Source organism: Ambystoma mexicanum, chromosome 1q (assembly GCF_040938575.1).
Source record: "Ambystoma mexicanum isolate Mex_15411 chromosome 1q, UKY_AmexF1_1, whole genome shotgun sequence".
Classification (NCBI taxonomy): domain Eukaryota; kingdom Metazoa; phylum Chordata; class Amphibia; order Caudata; family Ambystomatidae; genus Ambystoma; species Ambystoma mexicanum.
Window position 1 is genome coordinate 560,053,175 of NC_090922.1, and position 21,036 is coordinate 560,074,210.

The window sequence follows — 21,036 nt, forward strand, 5'->3', positions numbered from 1 at the left end:
AAAGGTTACAAGGGTATAGCACCCAGTATGTGTACTTTTTTTGCAGTTAGAGTCTCAGGGATATAGTGGCCTGTTCACTTCTTGGTTCCACAATCCCACTGATATATTTCCTAGCATTGTGACAACCACCCACCATGAAGCATCCCTCCACTTGCTTTAGGGTACATATCAGCTCAGATATTGTCACCATCTAGTAAAAGGGAATCCTCCTGTGTCAATAGCAATAACTTTGGCATTCTCTGAGGGGGCGCGGCCTGGCAACCATGGAGTAGGCTGTAACTCCATCATGCTCCGTGATCCGGCAATTGATCTTCTGTAGCGTATGCTACCAGCCAACAGACTACTACATGGAAACAACAGCATGGGCATCTAAAGGTGACGGGAAGAGGATGTGTCTACCTGCGAGCTAATTGGTTAATGAATACGGGAGATCTGATACTTTGTATCACGGCCTGGATGCGGCTGTATGATGATAAAATGGCGGCCGCAGCAGAACATAGGAAACCAGCTGGCGAGTCTGCCGAGCGGGCTGCTGGAGTGGCGATAGATTGAAGAGAGGACGGGCGGAGGCTGGGTCGGAGCAGCGCTGACTACAGGCACTAAAAGGTAGAAGCAGCGGAACCCGAGGAGAATCCAGGCTGTGGCACAGAGTGGCACTGCGGGAGGAGCGTGCGGTGGCTGATTGCCGCTTGCAGAGATACAACTACGGACCCAGCCCCCTGTGTCGGTGAGGAGCTGCCGTGAGGAGCTGCTGGGTCTTATCCAGCGGCGGCGCTAGCAGCGCGCACACATAAGTAACGTGTGCGGCTGCCGGCAACAACGTTCTGCAGAGCCAGTGAGGAAGTGAGGGCTTGCCGTCCGCGACCGTAAGCCGGGTTCAGAGCACCAGCAAGTACAACCCGGGCACCGAAAAGTATGTTGCCTGCGGGCTACACGCCCAGCCAGCAGACAACGGGACACAGACAAGTGGCCTAATTAATAAGCAGCAGGGTGCATGCAGTGAACCGCGTTGCGCTTGCTTGGGCTGATTCGTTCTGTGCCGCTCCCCTGTGGCTGGCAGCACAACGCCAAGCGATGTAAGATGGGGGGACCCTGAACATTGCGAGGCCTTTAAAGAAGGTACCCAGACCCCAATATCGCACCTGGGGTGACTCAGTGCTGCTGTTGCGGGGCTGGGAGGACTGCACCCCTGCAAGGATCCAAGGCGGCCAGTCGTGGTATTTGCTGAATAGATATAACAGGGGGAGTGTGAGAAGGGGCACGTGGCCCCCCATCCCCTTGGAACTGGGCGACATCAGGCCCTCCCGAGGAGGGGGACAAGACCATAAATAACCCCTTGGGGGCGACGCACGGTGAAGAGGTGGGTCCGGGTGTCCCTGTGGCGGAGCTGCGGACATTGGAGCGCGTGGGGATATAATAAATGCGCACCAGGGTGGCCTGGATATCAGCTTGGGCTGAGGTGCGAGTAGCAACGAAGTAGATGACCTGAAAGAGCAGCATCCGCAACTGACAACGAAGGTACGTGAGAGAGCACAACCCACCTGAAAACTGAGTGCAGCATACGCTGCCGCATACTGCAGCTCTTTGAAGGGTACGTGCCTGAGCCTGGATTGCCCGGGTGTTGCTGCGGAGCCGCAGGGAACAGACTTGGAACGACACAAGGGGGCCCAGAACTGAACATGTAGACAGGACCGCATTATGTTGGTTAAAGGACTCAGGGCTAAAAGCAAACAACCCACAATGGACGCCTTTGCTAAGACGCCACCAACTCCCGTTGCCCCGGTGTCGGGCCCAGCAGCAGACTCCGCGGGCGGCACTCCAGGGGGAGAAAATCATCAGGTCCTCGCGGCAATAAGAGAGCTGAGGAACACATGGCGGATAGCAATGGCGGACCTACGAACGGCCTTAGAGAACAAGATTGATGCAGTGGGAATTGAAGTTACCCTGCTGCTATAGGATGTCAGGGCGCTGGCGGAAAGAACAAGTGGACTGGGGATAGCGGTGAAAACGAATACAGAAAATTGTACAAATAATGCAAAGGAGGTCCACATATTAAAGCAGCAGGTAGCTAACCCCGAGAACCGAGCAGAGGAAGCGGAAGAAAGAGCGAGAAGGAACAACATCCGAGTGGTCAGCTTGCCGGAGGGGGAGGAGGGCCAGGACCCCACGGACTATGTGGAGAATATGATCCTACAAGAGATAGGAGCGGACAAGTTGTCACAAGGGTTTACTGTCGAACGAGCACATCGGGCCCTGATGAGAAAACCACGACCCGGGGCCCCTCCTCGGGCGATAATTGCGAAAATATTAAACTATAAAGACAGAAAAAAATCCTGGAATATTTTCGTAAAGGTGGGACGATTGAAAGGGCATCTACTAACATTACGGCGTATCCGGACTACACAATGTTAGTGCAAAGGCAGAGATACAGCTATGTGGCAGTCAAGCGGAGACTGCGCGCGGCTGGGATCAAATACATGTTGTTGTACCCTGCAAAGATAAAAGTCTTTCACAAAAGTAAAGCTTTCTTTTTTGAAACCCCGGAGGATGCGGTGGCGTGGCTGGACCTGCAGGGCTGCCCGGATCGAGATGAGGAATGAGACCGTGGGAAGCACGATAAGTGAAGGGGATGTAGTAAAATCATTGGGGTGCTGAGCAAAAGGGAGCCCATGATGTTATGTTTCAATATTCAAACTGGATTATGTCACTTTTGGACCTATTGATCCTGTTGGACTGGAATATAGATAATAATAAGTATAATGTTGACTGGGAAATACTAGCGGTAATAAACAGGAGCAGTAGAATGGAGGCAATCTACCCCCCAAGAGTTAGTAGTAAGGCAGCCACTAGGGCTGCTTGACCCTGCTGAGCAGCGAGTACAGGCTATTGTCAGAAAGGGATAGATGCAGGGGTGCCTGAGATCCAGGGATGGAGCTAGGCAACAGTTGGGAAGGGTGTTGTTGGGATGGGATAGGAAGGCGGGAGGGTGGGGAGTTTGTTGTGTTTTTAATGGGGTGTTTAAGTTGGGATACAAGCCTATACAGACGAGTTAAGCAAGTGGATTTGGACCAGACAAGGGAAAGGGGGAGAGGGAATGTGCTATGCCATGAGGGATCTTAAAGTGATAACCTGGAACATTAGGGGGGTCAACAGTTACCTAAAGAATAACAAGGTCATGCTATACCTACGTAGACAAAAGATTGACATAGCCCTAATCCAGGAGCCGCATTTGACGAGAGACAAGCTGGAAATGGTGGGGACAAAATGGAAGGGGATGGTGGTGGGGTCGGCATACTCGGCATCTACCAGAAGAGTGATTATCTGGGTGGCGCCACATGTTCCATTCCAACTACTACAGACGCTGGTTGAAGAAGATGGGGGGATGGTCATAATGAGGGGGCTGGTGGAAAATAGGGAGATAAGTGTTGTGAATACGTATGCCCCGAACCAGAACACAGTGGCATATTTTAAAGAATTGTGTAATAACCTCATCATGTGTGCGAGAAGTGCGGTGATCTGGGGAGGGGACTTTAACTGTGTACTAAACCCCAAAGTAGACAGATCAGACGGTAAAATTGATTGTCCTGCCCCAGCGGCTAAAGCGTTGCAAACACTACTAAATGTCTTTGGTTTTGAAGATATATGGAGGGCGCGACACCCCCTAGAGAGGCATTATTTGCATTATTCGGCCCCACAGCGATTACATGCGAGGCTAGATTATGTTTTTGGCACACCTGAGAAAGTGGCTGAGACCACTCATGTGGAATACACAGCGAGGGTCCTCTCAGACCACTCGCCTCTGATCCTGGAGTGGCAATGTCGTCCCCCGAGGGCAAGGATACCGACATGGCACCTCAGAGTGGAAGCACTAAGGGACCCCCTCTTTAGGGAGGATATGAGAGAGGAGATTGTTAATTACTTCGAGACAAATACTGGCAGCGTGGATTCGGCGGGTACACTATGGGAGGCCTTTAAGGTAGTGATGAGAGGAGTAGCTATATCAAAATCCAAAGGTCTGCAGGGAGGGATCCTGACGGATCTGCGGGAAGGGGAGAGTGAACTGGAAAGGGCGCAGAAGGGAGGGACTAATACTGCAGAAATGCTGAAGGGATACTCAGGCTGCAGCAGAAGTGTGCCGGGCACTGGGAGAGATTGTGTAACCTCAACTATAAAAAATATATAGAGAGACAGCACGCAGAAAAGGATAAACCTGGGAGGATCCTGGCATGGCTATATAAGATGGAAACCCCTAGAGCCACGATCAGGACGATAATTAGAGAAGATGGGACGGTGGTTGACACCCAGGAGGGAGTCAACCAGGAGTTTGCAGATTACTACGGGCGGCTATATGAAGACGATGGGGAGGATAATTGTGCAATGATAATGGAGACATTGGAGGACATAGGATTGCCACAGATTAGTGCTGAGGAGAGGGAGGAATTAGATGAACCAATCACTTTGGGAGAACTAGAGGAGGTGGTGAGACAGTGCCCACTAGTAAGACTGCAGGGTTTGACGGTCTCCCAAGTGAGTTCTACAAAACTTTCAAGGGAGAGGTGCTTCCCCCGCTGCTGGACATGCTGAACGAGGCATATGAGCGTGGCAGCCTGCCTGAATCACTCAGAGAAGCGAATATAATACTGCTGCCTACACCAAATAAGCCCGGGCATAGCTGCGGTTCATACAGACCCCTATCAATGTTGAACCAAGACAGTGAGATATTGACGGCGGTCTTGGCAAATAGATTGAGGAGGGTCATTGGCAAATTAATACATCCCGATCAGACAGGCTATGTCCCCAACAGAAACATAACCAATAACCTTAGAAGGCTCCATAGAGTTATTGAACACGGAAATTAAAATGAAGGCGAACTAGCAATTGTGTCACTGGACGCAATAAAGGCCTTCGATTCGGTGAAATGGCCATGGCTGCTGGTGGCCCTGGCTGGCTATGGGATGGGGCCTGGATATCTGCAGTGGGCTAAAATGCTATACAGCGAACCGCTGGCTAGAGTTAAAACTGGAGCAGTAATATCAGAAAGGTGGCAACTTGGTAGGGGCACCAGACAGGGATGCCCATGGTCCCCCATGCTTTATATACTGGCCCTAGAAACCTTGGCGATCTATTTGAGACAGCAATATGACACGATCGGTATCACTGTGGGAGCTGAATGACATCTGATATCCCTATATGCAGATGATGTGCTGTTGAACATACGACATCCGGAGGAAAACCTCCAATATATACTGGAGGTGATGGAGAGATATGCTGGGATGTCTGGGATTGCGGTGAACCCACAGAAGTCCAGCATGTTTCGCTTGGGCGGATACAGGGAGACCCCTTTGGAACGCCTGCCTGTGCTACAGATCCCATGGGTGGTAGACACGTTTCGCTATTTGGGGATAGACATATACCACACGGTGGAAGATGAGCATAGGTTCAACACAAAGGTGGCTATTAAGACAATCGAGAATTGCAGGTAGTTCTGGGTAAAACTGCCTCTAGCTATGATCGGGCGCGGGGCGATGCTGAAGATGGTGGTTCTGCCTAGGCTCCTGCATTACTTTGGAAATATCCCGCACTGGATCCCAAAGAAATTCTTCGCTAAATTAGACAGTATGTGCAGGGATTTCCTGTGGCATGGCGGGCCGAACAGAGTGGCCCTCTGGAAACACCAGAATTTTCATGAGAAAGGGGGTATAAAATTGCCCAATTATGAAGTCTACTATGTAGCAAGCCAGTTGCAATTTGCCGCTAAATGGCTTTCAGATGAAGTGACATCTGAGACCAGGTTGTTTGGACAAGATTGTTCCCCATTTTACCTGAAGGAGATGCCCAGGACAGAAATGAAAGGGCGCCCCAAGTTGATGGTCCTTGGATGGAGGATGTGGCGTAGAGCATGCCAGATGATGGAGAACCCATCCCCATGCTCCCCGCAGGTGCCACTTGTGGCACTGGCGAGGGGAGATAAGCAATTGAGGATGATAATCAGAAATCACTGGGAGCCGGTTGGGTTGGTAATAATGGGTGACATCTGGCAAGAGAGGACTATCACAGGTTTTGAGGTGCTAGGAGAGGAAACACGGTTGCACACGGGCCAGTATATCACGTACCATAGAGTGGTGCAGAGAATTAAGAATACATGGCCTGAAGTGGTATTGGTGGAAGAACCTGATCCTACCATAGATATGATATACGCTAAAAAGCGGAGGGAGGACATGAGATATCCAGAATATATGAGATGGTGATGTCTAAGGTTGGTAAGGAAGTAGTACAATTGAGACTAGATTGGGAGATGGAAGTGGGGACCCCAATGGATGATGGGTTGTGGGAGCGAGCCCAAGGGTACCACAAGAAGGTCTTGAGGAATGCGAGATTGAAGCAGATCCAATTATATATCACGCATAGGGCATATATGACACCCCAAAGGATATCGAAGTTCAAAAATGCGGGAAGGCAGGCATGCCCTAAGTGTGACGAAGAGAATGCGGGCATGGTGCACATGTTCTGGTCATGCCCGATTATTGAGCGCTTCTGGAGGGAAGTGGCACAGAAGCTAGCGGAGAAAGGGGTCAAGATCGTGGTGGATACAGTGTGGGCCTGTTTGTTGGGGGGATTCCCTAGACCACAGAAACTTCAACATGTGAACAAACTAAGGGACCTAACATATGTGCTCGCAAAGAGAAGAATTGCCATGGGGTGGAAGACATGCCATGGGCTGTGATTAGAGGTGTGGTGGAAAGATCTAAAGAAATGGGCGGAGGCGGAAACCATGGTATGGCTAGAAGCTAGCAGTGCCAAAGGGGAGGAGGAAGCAGAGACCCTGATGGCCTGGAAATTACTAATAGCGGAGTTGTTTGGGACAATACAGGATCCATCGGAATCTATGGAGGGGGAGACCCTACCATAGGATGTGAGAACAAATATGAGAAGTGGTAGGCTCGGAATGGGGGGAGGGATAAGGGGAGCAGTGAAAATGATTAATTAATATACTATGGCAATGCTATCAATATAATGCAAGTTTGGTTTGTATTATTGTTTGAATAAACTCAATAAAAACTGTTTTAAAAAAAAAAAAACTTTGCCTTTCTCCAACCAGCAAATATGTCTTGTCTGTTGCTCGGGGTTTTTGTCAGGCTATGATCTTTTTGCCCACCAGCCTGACAAACTTCCCCTTCTGCTCACTCTGATTTGTTTACATTGTCTGACGGACTTCCCTTCACTCTTGATCTGGTCACAGCCAGTGTCAAAATCATGGCATTCAGTTGGCTCTCTGGTTCCTCTCCCCTTGGTCTGGTCTCTGCCAGTATTTGAGAAATAGTAATCAGCAGACTTCGGGGTCTGTTTCTCCATGGTCTGGTCTCAGTCAGTTTCTGAGATACAGCCTCTCTAGTATTTCTAGTGTCTCTGGTATCCGCCAGTGTCAAAGATATGGCCCTCATCAGGCTTAACTAGTATATCACTCTCGTTGGTCTGGTTTCAGTTTTTGAGATGCAGAATTTCTGGTTTCTCTGGTCTCAACCAGTCTCTGAGCTATCACCCTCAGCAGACTTCCTGCTTTCTCTGTCCTTGGTCTTGTCTTCACCATTGTCTGAGATATAGTTGTCAACAAACTTGCTGGTCTATCCCTCCTTGCTCAGGTCTTAGCAAGTATCTGTGACATAGCTCTCATCGGCCTTTCTGGGCTCTCATCCTCGCTCTCTTCTTGATAGCGACTCCGCCAGCGTTTGACTCTACCACTGGAGCGTCCCTCCCAATGTCTTATTGGAGATTTTTTAAGGTATCAGCCACGCGTACAGCCATTTTCTAGCGACTACAAAGAAAAGAGCGGCGGGACATTAAGATCAATGAAATGCAAGACAGGAAATTGGGAGAAGAGCGTAGTATACAACAGTAAACAGAATAAAAATACAATATGTGTATAGACAATGGATCAACAACAGCATTGTGCAATGCAGTTGTGCATAGACATAACAATATAATATGCACATAGGCAGTAGATTTACCAAGCAGGTGGGTTTCGTAGAAGCCAAGAAAGAGATGAGCCTGCTGAATTTGGGTGAGGAGTAAACCTGTATTTGGGTCAGTGCTTCAGCCAAGTACACAATGACAGAGGGTACCTAGGAACCAACACTGAAAGATGTTATGAAGAGGACAGTATTCTTTTTTTGCAGACGTGAAGGTGATTGTCCATGGACCTAATGGCCCCCGGGATACAGTTTTAGGTGGAAGCTCCTGCATCACCCACAGTTTTGCCTCCCAGTTTCTTTTTCCTGAAGGCAACACCAGCTAGAGATTAAGAGCCTGTTGATCTCAGGGTCTGAAAGGTTGGCATTTTCTATCCTCTACTGATGATATGTGAAAGGGACAGTGAGCTAAAGACTTGGTAGAGTCTCTCCCAGGGGGCATCCACCCCAGACCAGGTCAATGGGCTGTGTTCATGATGGTAGAGGGAATCCCAGAACCCCCCTTGTTATGATAGAACGGGCCATTGTCCCAAAATGCTCTGTGGACAAGGCAGATTTTAAAATGAATACCTGTCCACCTGGCAGTCAATGGTGTGAGAGTAGTGTTGTTGTGATGTGTTTCCTGGGATGTGTTTGGGTGCTTTGTTATGGACAGCCCGACATATTTAAATGAGGTTGTTGGCGAGACCCAATACGGGGCTATTTGAATATGAAGATTAAGAGAAGCATTGCTGAAGTCACCTGTACTCTTGAGCTCATGTTCAAAAGTGGCAGGATGCATTTTAAAACATGAAGATGATAGTCTTTGTAAACTTGTGTATCTGCATGGCAAGGGATAGGAGGTTGTCAAAGATTGCACTAAAATTGTTTGAGAAAGAGACAACAATAGAGGGGATTCCAAGGACGAAAGGCCCAGCGAAAGGAAGAGCAGAGGGAACTGAGGTCTCCAAGTAAATAATTACAATTGTTGTGGCATTCAGCTGCCTCCAGAGCAGTAGTGTTGTCTATGTCACTACCGCAGGAGTTTTATTGTTTTCTCAATTAGCCTGGACATTCACTTAAGTGTCTAATTGGTCATTTACTTTCATCTCCACATTGGTTGGCGACTGATTTATTACCCCTTTCTAGTACTTGTTTCCACCTGTGCACCATTCCCTAATAACCTATTTGGATCGGCCTTTGTTTGCATGCTACAGCAGGGCGGGGAAAATTGATGGGACTCTGTGAAATATTCCATGTACAACCCCTTGGTAGCTCTTCACACAGCTTGGGTATACCGTTCCTCAGCGACAGAGTGCAGAGAAAAGATTTTAAATAAGACATTGGGCCTCATTCCGAGTATGGAGGTAGCCATGCCGCTTTTAACGGCATGGCTACCCCCATACCGGGTACCGGGTCCGGGTTCCTTGAATGGGGAATTACTGGGCCATTCCGACCTTGGAGGGCCCAGTATTTCCCCATTCAGGGAACCTGGACCCGGTACATCCCCATTCCCATTTGAGCCCCCATAGGGCTCAATGGGAATGGGGAGGATGCTAACAACGGGCTCGTTAATGACGGGCCCATTGTTAGCATACTGGCCTGCTCGCGGGACCCGCTAAGGACGCCTGGTTTTACCAGGCGTCCTTAGCGGGTCCCGCGAGCAGACCTCGTAATGAGGCAGTAGGGGGTTAACGGTGCCGGCAACTCTACCAGTGCCGTTAACCCCCTGTGGTGCTCCCCCTAGAAGGGACGCGCACGCGGCGGCGTGATGTTGCACGCCGCCGAGTGCAGTATAAATAAAGGGGATGTTCCCGGCCGCGACAGTGCGACCGGGAAGCCCGAGCAGTACAGATGTCTCTGTGTCTTTGTTATCTGCTTGGGGTCTTACGTGGACCGCCAGAGGGGGCTCTGGAAACCTCCCAACAGTGGCAACAAGGTGGGGATAATGCCTGGGCCCGGCAGTGATTGAAATATCAATTTTTTTTTTTCCAGAGCGGAATTTCGATTGAGTTTCATTTCATGCCGTAGGCCATGCATCGACAACGTGACTGGCGGCCATTTTAGATTTCAGCCGTGGATACTCGCCGAGCTCTAGGGCGAACGATGAGAGGCATCGAGGTCTAATTTTTGGACTTACTGCTAGCAGGCAGTTATACCTGCAGTCTTATGCCAGAATTTTGGATTTTACTTGATTTCTGAGCTTCCTACGTCGAGTGTAAGCGAGGTGAAGGGCTAAGATGGCTGGGCCTGCTTAGCCCATTATCTCCTTGGCTCAATTTTTGGAGCACCTGGACAGACCCACATCAGCTGTGCAGCAGAGGATTCTTTTCTTCATCATCCTCTTCATCATCATTCCAGGCTGCGGCAGCTGTGAACCTCAACATCTGATCATCCTCTTCATCATCATTCCAGGCTGCTGCAGCTGTGGACCTTAACGTCTCATCATCCTGTTCATCATCATGTTTGGCTGATTGTGTCTGTGCAGGGAGCATTCTGTGGGGCTGACGTCTCCACCATCGCTTATCATCACTGCCAGGTTGGACTTTGCATTGCCTGTGTGGGTGCCAAGACTGTGTTGTGGTGGTGGGAGTGAGTTGCGTCCCCCAAGATCCACGCTGGGGGTGCCTGTGCGCTCTAACCAATGAACGGATCTGAAGACGAGGAGGGTGGGCAGCAGCCTCCAGCCGAGCCTCAACCTCTGGCGCAGCCTCAAGCCACAGCAGCACTTCAGGCTCCTCTGCCTCAGGCTCCACCAGTGGCGCAACCAGTTGTTCAGCCGCCACCTCCTGTCATGGATCAAGCACGAGCCCCAGCGGCTCTATAGCCTATTTCCGAGTTCGATGTCTCAGGTCCACCATCCAGCCTGGGGCCCAGATCAAAGAGGTGGGTAGACCGCCTCAACATGTATTTCAGGGCCGCACAGGTGACGGATGATGACAGCATGCTGGCGACCATGCTGTACTCGGCGGGACCTTTGGTGCAGGAGATCTTCAAGTCACTACAAACAGCGGATGGCACCTATGCGGCGGCAAAGATAGCCCTCCAGGCTCATTTTCTGCCCCTCCCCAATGCGGACTACGAAATATTTGTGATGCTGTCTGCAAGGCAAAAGGAAGATGAGACTTTGGACACTTTTTATGGCCGCCTCAGGCGCCTGTCGCTGGCATGTGCATGGGGCGATGCGGAGGACATGATAAGAACAATTCTCATCCAGGCAAGCTGAGACGGCAGGTGCTAAGAGAACCGGGCACCACGTTGCCTCGCATCCTTGAGCTGGGACGCTGCCATGAGGTGTCCAAGGCTTGGGCAGCCAAGATGGAGGCTGGATCCCGTCCGGTCAAGACAGAGGAGGTGTGCGCCATGTGGCGAGGTGGAAGAGGCATCAGAAGACCTGGTTCCGGACTTCATGACAGAGCTGGAAGAGCTGATGAGTCGTGCCAGAAGTGTGGGTACGACCTTCCCCACCCAGCGGAGTGTCCGGCGACTGGAAGGACATGTGGAAGCTGTGGTCTGCTGGATCATTTTTCCCGGGTGTTCAAGGCAGCCCTGCCTGTGATGGTGCCAAGAGGCCCAGTTCCGTCTGGGTTCCTTTGCCAGAGTCGCCCGCCGAACGTAACCCAGGTGGACCAGGGCGAAAAGGGTGCCCCGGTGGAAGAAGCGGAGGAAGATGAGGAAGAGAACATCTTTGTCTCCAGTGTGGGGGCCCTCAAAACGAAGAACAGGCGACAACCGAGGTGTGTGGTGGAGGTCAACAAGTCACCAGTCCCAGTCCTCGTGGACACAGGAGCGTCGGTCAATATGATGGCTCATGGGCAATAGGATGCCATGGACTTGCCTCCCAAGCTGGTCACACCAAAAGCCTGCATCTTTGCTTTCGGAGGTTTGGAAACCATCCCGCTGGACGGTGCCTTCGTAGCGAAGGTGGAGCATGATGGCTCACCGATCACTGCACGCTTCTATGTGACGCCGGTAAGCACAAACACTCTCTTGAGCTGCGCTGCGGCCGAGGCCCTCGGCATAGTCAGTTTTGCTTGTTCGGTGTATCTGGAGGACATTAGCGACCTACTAGACAAGTACTCCGCTCTGTTCAGTGGAATTAGACAGATGGCTGGTGACCCGGGGAGGCTGCACATAGACGGGTCTGTGCAGCCCATTGCCCTGAAACATCGCAGGGTACCCTTTCATCTTCGTGAGCAGGTAGACACAGAGCTGGACAATCTTGTTTACCTCGACATCATCAAGAAGGTGGAGGGTCCGACTCCCTGGGTGTCCCCGATCGCCGTGGCAAGGAAACCTAAGCAACCTAACTCTGCCCGCATCTGTGTCAATATGAGGCTGCCGAACAAAACCATCAAAAGGGAGAGACATCTTACCCCAACGATTGATGACATCATTGCGGAAGTGCAGGGTGCTCGATTCTTTTCCAAGATGGATCTTCGGGCGGGCTACCATCAGGTGGTCCTACACCCTGAATCAAGATACATCACGACATTCACCACCCACTGGGGACTCTACCACTATAAGAGACTTAGTTTCGGTATATCCTCGGCAGCGGAGGTATTCCAGAATATCATCCGGGGCGCCCTCGCAGACCTAGAGGGCGTCTTGAACATCAGTGACGATATCCTGGTGTTCGCCAGAACTGAGGTGGACCACCTGCGGAGGCTGGCAGGGACATTCGAGAGACTGCAGACGCTGGGCCTCACCCTTCACAGGGAGAAATGTGAGTTTCTGTGCCCCTCCATTGAGTTATTTGCCTTTGTTTTCAAAGAAGGGGGTGTGTCGCCAGATCCCAGGATCCCATCAAGAAGGCACAGCCACCCGAGTCGGTGTCCGATGTGAGGAGTTTCCTCGGCATGGTTACTTACTGTGGACGGTTTATCCAGAACCTCGCCTCCAGATCTGAACCTCTCAGGGCCCTGACTAAGAAGGAGTCCACCTGGCACTGGGGCCCCCTCGAGCAGGCGGCGTTCGAGGACATTAAGGGCGCACTTGCGGCTGAAGACACCATGGCGTTCTTCGACCCTGCCTTACCATCGGAGAAGTCATTGTGGGCGCCAGCCCATTTGGCCTGGGGGCCGTACTGACACAAATAGATCGGGATGGAGGTGTCCGCCCGGTGGCCTACGCCAGTAAGGCGCTGTCCGAGACCGAGCAGCGTTACTCGCAAAATGAGCGTGAGGCTCTGGCGGTGCTCTGGGGCTGCAGACATTTCAGGCTTTATGTCCTGGGCTGCCCGGTGACGGTTGTGACAGACCGCAAACCCCTGCTTCCCATCCTAGCAGGGTCTTCATCCAAACCACCGGCGAGGATCAAGCAGTGGATGCTTGCCCTCCTGGAGTATGGGGTTACTCTGGTATATCGGCCGGGGGCGAACAATGCAGCAGACTACCTGTCCAGACACCCGGGTGCACATGGAGGGAAAGATCATGACACATGTGCCGAAGAAGCTGATGATCATGTCCGCATGGTGGTGGAGGCGGCCACGCCTAATGCGATGCCCCTCGAGGAACTGGAGGCGGCAGCTGCAGGAGGCTAGTGCTTCCAGATTTTAAGACGCTCCATGCAGCAGGGCTCCTGGAAATCGGTGCTGGAATCCCTGGCCAGACGTACTCAAGAGGCCAAGACTGGATTAGAGCAGCTGTGGAAGGCCAGGGAAGAATTGTCATTCTCGGCGTCAGGCCTGCTGCTCAAAGGTGACCAGATAGTCGTCCCCCAGTCAAAGGTGAAAGAAGTGATCACCCTTGCTCACCATGGACACCAGGGTGCTGCGAAAACCAAGGCCCGGATAAGGCTAAAGGTGTGGTTCACAGAGTTAGAGCGGAAAGTGGACGGCTTTGTGGCAGCCTGTGTCTGGTGTCAGGCGGCATCTCCTCTGCAGAGGGAACCGGCCATAGAGGCGATGCTTCGGGGGACGCGACCCTGGGAGGTGGTACACGCAGACTTTGGATCTACGATGCTGGGTACCCACTTCCTGGTGATCGTGGATGAATACTCGAGATACCCCGAGGTTGAGTTTGTGGACTCGGTGGCCTTTGAGCACATGGTGGTGGCCGTGGAGAAGGTGTTTGCAGCCCATGGATTTCCCCATACATTGTGCTCTGACAATGGGGCACCGTTCCAGAGCGAGCGGTTCTCGGAACTGATGGAGAGCTGCAGGGTACAGCACAGGAAGATCACCCCCATATGGCCAAGGGCAAATGGCGAGGCCGAGAAGCTGATGAGGACACTAAACAAGACTTTCAGGATTGCCCAAGGCCAGGGACAGTGCCTGCAGAGGGCCTTCTATCAGTTCCTGCGGGTGTATCGCACCACTTTGCATGCCTCCACGGGGATGGCACCAGCTGAAGCGCTGATTAAGCGGTGCCCCGGGGTCTGCTATCCGAAGTGGGGGAGAAGGAGCCGGGGGTGATTGACGATCAGCAGGTGGAGCTGGACCGGCGATTGAGAATTGAGCAGGAGAACACGAGAAGAGGGCTTCGCCCACAGCGACTGGAGCCGGGCGAAGAAGTCCTCATCAGGAACAGACACCCCCATGGAAAGCTCTCACTCCCCTACGAACCAGAGCCGTTGGACGTTGTGGCTGTCAAGGGGTCCATGGTGACAGCCTCGGACGGGAGGTCGGCTGTCACCCGCAATGTGAGCTTCTTCAAGAAGCTAGGGGATACGAGAACTGAGCCTCCCGTTGAACCGGACTTAAGGACGAGGACGGAGGAGGCCAACCCTACATACCTGAGTCCCCCGCCCGGGGAGTGCCAGCGGATGGACTACCCGTGCCAGAGGTAAGCGGGAGGTACCCCCAGAGGGCTGGGTGAAGGAAACCCGCTTACCTCGACGATTACGTGTTGGGACACATGTCGGCTCGGCCTGAGGCCCTGGAGTGTTAACTAAGGGGACCCGGGTGGATGTTAATAAAGGGGTGTGTGGGGAACTATTTGAAGTGTTGTGTTATTGTGGTTATTTGGTTTAGGGCATTTAGTATTAAAGTATTTGTTGTTTGTCCTCCCGAAAAAGGAGGAGTGTGGCGCTGCCCCTAGAAGGGAGGCACACACGGCGGCATGACGTTGCACACCGCCACGTGCAGTATAAATAAAGGGGGCGTTCCCGGCCGCGACAGTGCGACCGGGAAGCCCGAGCAGTACGGATGTCTCCGTGTCTTTGTTATCTGCTTGGGGGCTTACGGAGATCGCCAGAGGGGGCTCTGGAAATCTCCCAACACCCCCTACCGGCCGGGTCGTAATGAGGCCCATTGTTGTGCCCTAGAGATCAACGCAGGCATAGATGATATGTGCCAATATCGTTTTTTCAGGAGTCATGACCTATCTATTGGGAATTTGAAGGTGTCCCTACTAAGGAGTCCCCTTTTCACAAAATCCAAAAATGACAGATATACAAGAACCTTGTCACCCATGTCCAAGTAAGGTTGTGTGTGTATATAAATAAGGATCTGCAAATGTCTTGGTAGATGTCTTCAGGAAGACTCTGAATCCTGGTAGACACAACTGCTAAACGGGCTAGGGTGGCCACCGTCAACATGGGCGCCTTGCTCAACCTGCATAAACCCCTTGCGCTCCACAGGCCATGCACTCGACATGGAGAGGCACGCAGTATCTGGCCCATGCACTGCAACACTAGACAATCACGTGAGAACAGCACTAAGCCAAAGGGCATCTGAGAATCTCCTGGCTGCATCATCCAATGGCTCAGAAAGCCTGCCATGCTCCTTTGTTGCACTATAAACAAATTAACTTGGAGATAGAAGAAGCATTAAATTGATGGATGCATAGCTTAAACCATGAGCACTGTTCATGCAGTTTTCCATTTTGTCATGCTGATACAGAAAAATAAAAATATATGCAAATCACTCTTGGCCCCAACCAAAAGGGGCCGTTCTGCATGCGGCTATAAGCCACCCGAGACTTGCTTTTGCACGTCAGTGCAGTGCAGCCTGGAGCCCTAGATGCAGCAAGGTCTGGGCCCACACCTCGGTATGCCCATGCCACTGAGGGTAACTCAAAGAAGAAACTAACAGCGATGAATGGAAAGCCTTGAATGAATGATAACCACTGGGAATTCTTCTGGCTGGGTTTCCATTTTAGAGCACGTCTGTGCCATTACAGAAGTGGAATAATCAGAGGCACATCAGTTGTGGTGCAACCCAAGAGGGGCATTCTACTCAGAAATGTTAGGCAACATCCTTTCTGCATGGGGCAATAAGCAAATAGAGGCGTCATCACTAAACATGTTTGATTCCAGGATTGGACCAAACCCAGATCCAGACGCTAGATTCAAGCCACAGGAAAAGCTGTACAACCAGCTTCACCAGAACCCTGGCAGGGGCCGCAGTGAAGCTGCCACTTGCCCCATGTGTTGTTGGAGAAAGCATAGAGGAGCCGCCTAATGGCTGGCACTGACATTGCAACGCCTTCTACCAGGGGAGTTGCTAGGTCTGGAAGAGACCCGGGGCTAAGCTGCTGTCGGAACTGTTGGGACTGGGGGCTAGCTGGTCTTTTGGCCAAAAGATCAGGGGCTATAGCCCCCTTAGCCCCCCCCTAGCAACGCCCCTGCCTTCTATAAACACAGACAACCAGGAGCGCCATTGGATCAGCCTTGCCTTGTGTGCTCTGATTTATCCATCGCAGAAGCAACCTTAGGGTCACACCAGGAGTTGCTGTGAGCTTGGTTCCTGCCTCAAGTTCTTCAGGGCCTCACTCGTGCTTTTGCGTGTGGTAAAGCCCTAAGAGCACCCACAGCAAACTGACTTGTGTGCAGAGCATGTGTGCTAGAATGCAGGTTTCATTCAGGGGACACTGACCACAACCTCTGATTTGCAAATCTTACTGAAAAGCCACAAACAAGATACGCCGTTTTCTCCTTACGTGGTCAAGTGTTTTCAGGGCTCAAAACCACAACTGTGATGTACAAAATTCATCAAAACCATCATAGACCATAGTTTGTTAAAGGAGACCAAATAGTGAAGGCTCAGGTACCAATTGATTACTCTTGGATCTTACTGTATAGTTTAACATTCTCCAACTGCTTCCAATGCACAGTTAGAATTGGGAGCCATTCACGAATGGGACAGTATAGGATAACACTGAGCCCATTGGTGCCAATGAGTGGTCCGTTTCTGTCCTTGATTATTTCTTGCATTTTAGATGAATTCCCATTCCCATTTAGGCCCATTTACATTTCAATTGATGGTACCTGTTTTATTCAAGAGGGTCTTTCTGTATTGTTTCCCTTGGGTTCCCAACAAGGCTATATCCCTGAGCCGTTGCATCCATTATGCTTGTCACTACATCTCTGAGGGACTGTCTCTATTGGTCCTCTTTGTTTCTCAATGAAGCTCTTTCTTCAATGGTTTGCCTCAAGCAATTCATACGTCTTGGTCTCTGTAGGTCCTCCTCAATGTATTGATGAGGCATGATCACAATCTGTCATCCTCAGTGTGTCGGTGAGGCTTTTCTGCTCTTTTTCTCCCCAGTGTCCCAATTAACCCCATTCTTCTGCGGTTATCCTCAGTTTATTAGTGATCAGTGTTCTCTGAATACTCGTTGATTTATTGGTGGGACTGGTTCTCGATTGGCCAGTCTGAGTTTCTTGAGGCAAAAATGCCCACCTCACTGGTCCATCCTGGCCAGTAAGGGCCCACTTGTTCCTCATTGTAAGTTGACATTGGCTGGGCAGACCTGCCATGGCTTTGGTACGATTTCTCGTTGGAGAGGCCAACCAAGGTGAGTACTAACACTATTTGCACCCAATTTTGTTTTTGGTAACAGATTTGTACCAAGAGCAAAAAACTCTTTACTAAATAGTACAAAAAAGGTATCTGGCATAAATAAAGCAAAGGGTGCTCTAGAAGCAGACCCTTTTCTATTTTCATGGTGGCAATGGTGTGGTGGATGGATGAGTTGCGGCCTGGAGCAGCAGACCAGACAGAGGTCCAGCTACTGGAACGTTTTGGACATCTATTATTTTTAACAATTAAAACTGCATGGGGAGCGAATACAGGAGGGGAGTTACAGGATAGTAAAGCTTTCAGATTACTTGGAACGCAGGCTTGTACTGTCTTATACAGCACATCAGCCTGATTGGCTATGGCACACCACTGGGTGCTAATGGCTATTATCTCCCTGGTAATCTTTGTTACACCTAGTCCAACTCATTCTTGTCCCATTGTTCACTTGGTGAGGAGCATCAACCCTCTGACAAACCCTGCATCTTGCCTACAAGAAAAAAGCTCCCTCCCTGGAATGCCACCAGACTGTTTGGCAAGCTAACAACGGTCTGGTTACATGTATGTTGTTCGAAGGGATGAATGCAGGACTGGGACAAGAATGACTCGGACCAGCAGGTGTAATGAGAATGTTCAGGTCATTAATATACCATTACCCTCGGGGGGATAGCTAAGGGGCTTCGTGCTCGCCCTGGAAACATGACGACACAGAGTACCACAGGTTCGATCCATGGGTCCGCGCTTAGAAACCTCTCTGTATTAAGTGCGTTATAAATTACCTATCATATCCTATCATACCCCCATGTCAATATTGTCCCAGTCCTTACTTGAGAGCAAGAAAGAAATTGGTAAAGGTCAGCCCAATGTTATTACAAAAGAGACTGTAATTCTAAACCACACAGACACTCTGTAATGCAATGCACACCCGAGATTTACTGAACTTGTGAATCAAGTTAAACTGGGGAGCCCTCAAGCAATCCTATTGCAAATATAATTGTCAGTGAACCACCCAGCACCAACTTGTAATGACGTATGAAGGCAGAGGTCAGGGACCATGTCACCGCATTACCGATGTCCCAGGAGATACTTGTCTTTGTGCTGCCCAGGAAGTTGACATTGGGAAGGCTGATTAATCTCTGCCCAGTAGTATCCTGGACCTGGATTGTTTTGCTGGTTTCTCTGTCTGGGTAATTCATGAGGGCCTCTCTAAACGGTGCTGGAGGTTTCCGTGATTTTCACTTGGGACCCTTGTCTTTTAGGTCTGCAAAGCTGAAATAGACATGGATGTCTGCGTCTTTGCGCTTTGTTTGTTTTTCCTCCACGCTCGTTCGTGCAGGCCTTGAATCCTGCTTCTATCGGGTTCTCCCCGGGTGTCCTCTGTTTAAGTGCGGTTTCTCGCTGCTCGCCTGTAGTTGAGAGTTTCTGAACAGGACAATGTTCAAAGGAGGGGAGAAAAGACGCTGCGTAAGCAGTGAACCTTTTAAAGATTGCTAAAGAAACAAAGTGTGGAAGATACTGAGTGAACAGCGAACCTCCTGTCAGTTTGGGTCCCTGTTCAGTGTCCACAAACAGATTGTGTTTTCTTAGAGCATCCTTCTCTTATTTATAAGACCCAGGGAAGCCTGGGTCTTTGATGTGTATAGTAGTGGGGGCTGTGCGCCAGCCCCCGGCCAGATAGCCGACATGTCTGGCCCCTGAGGAGGGGGCAGGTCTTTGAACCTGGGCCCTGCGTGCCTGTTGGTTTTCCGTAGGTGCTTAGCACCTTGCTGTTTGGAGGAAGGGCGAGGCGCACGTTCGCACCTCACCCTTCCTCGGCATTGTGTGACAGAGACTGCATGTCTCTGCACTTGTGGGGGAGAGGAGCAGGCGTGGGGGCGGGAGCTGCCCCTCTCCTAGCCTGCCGAATAGTAATATCATTTACTCTGCCTCGACTTGGGCGGCCCTGCGTCTTTGCCCAGACTGTTCCGCCCAAACGGTTTGAACCAGCTACCACCTATACGCTCCCAGGGCCTGACCTTATGGCGACCTTGCCAGCACGCTCAGTGGTGTGTTCGAACTACCGACCAACATTACCCCAAATGCTCTTATCCTTTGCGCTGAGACCCCTGCTGGCACCCTCTCTGACACCCCCATAACCCCAACCCAACACCTCTGGACTTCTCCTGTGCACCCATTAAGCCCCCTGGACAGAGAGGTCATGCCTGGCCCCGGCCCTGGCCTGACAGACTGTCATTACCCACCTGGGAAACCGAACAGTTGAACCAAAACCAACTTTACCCACTTGTGAGGGGAATGTCCTACCTGTGACCACTGTACCAATCTACAACCCGTTAGACCGGCTGATGCCGTCACAAACATGCTGCCCAGCAAGCAATATTCAAAACCCTATACCTGTTTGTAATCGATATTTACAACTGAGCCCCTGCATTCTACAACCGAACCCTTCAAAGATCACCTAATTACAAAACCGAGGTAGCGCTTTTCTACCCTCCTAACTGCATCTACCTTGGGGGGAAGGCTTAGCCCCTCTCCCCATGCACCTACCACCCCGACACTCAACTGTCAGTGCTAAAAGTGCAAAGCAAGGCCTCCGACGCGCCCCGGATCAAACCAACCATAACCACATCCAACCCCTTGCTGAGTACACTCCCAGCCTACAGGGGGCAACCCTCGCTGTGCACTCCATTACCTGTCGATCGCACAAAATCACGCCCCTGCTACCCTGAACCAGGTGTTGGGTAATCATTTGATTAAAATGTCTTTAAGCCCTCCCTAACGATTTTCTGTTGTATAACATAACAAAATAAAATAAAACTAAGATCGAACACCACAAAAAGAAAAATTATTCCCGGCCATGGAGAAAGTTACAAAATTAGGAACCGCTGTTAGGGAGAATTATATGCAGTACCCTTTGAGAACACTACACACAATTAGGACTACAAGTGGTAGCACAAATTCACCTTTGGTACAAGCCTGTACTACACAGTAAAAGTGGTAGCAATGGCTGAACAGCTAGACTTACCTCAAGTGCAAGTGATCAGTATCAATAGTTACACAAAAGACAGCAATTACTATGATTCAGGCAAACTCTGAGTCATGGTTTCTGAGTAAAAGAATATATATTTATTTACCCATCAGTTATAAAACATTTCACTAAAGGAAAGCAGTTGAAAAATCACACTCTTAATACACCACACCACTCCCAATAGGTTTTGGACAAGTAAAGCTCAACAATTGAAGAGCAAAATGGCACTCCAATAATTAAAAAGGGAGGGAAAGACAAAGTTAGGCAGAAATTGAGTAACACCAACAAGTAAGTATGCAGGGCAATCTAGAAAAGGGAACTAC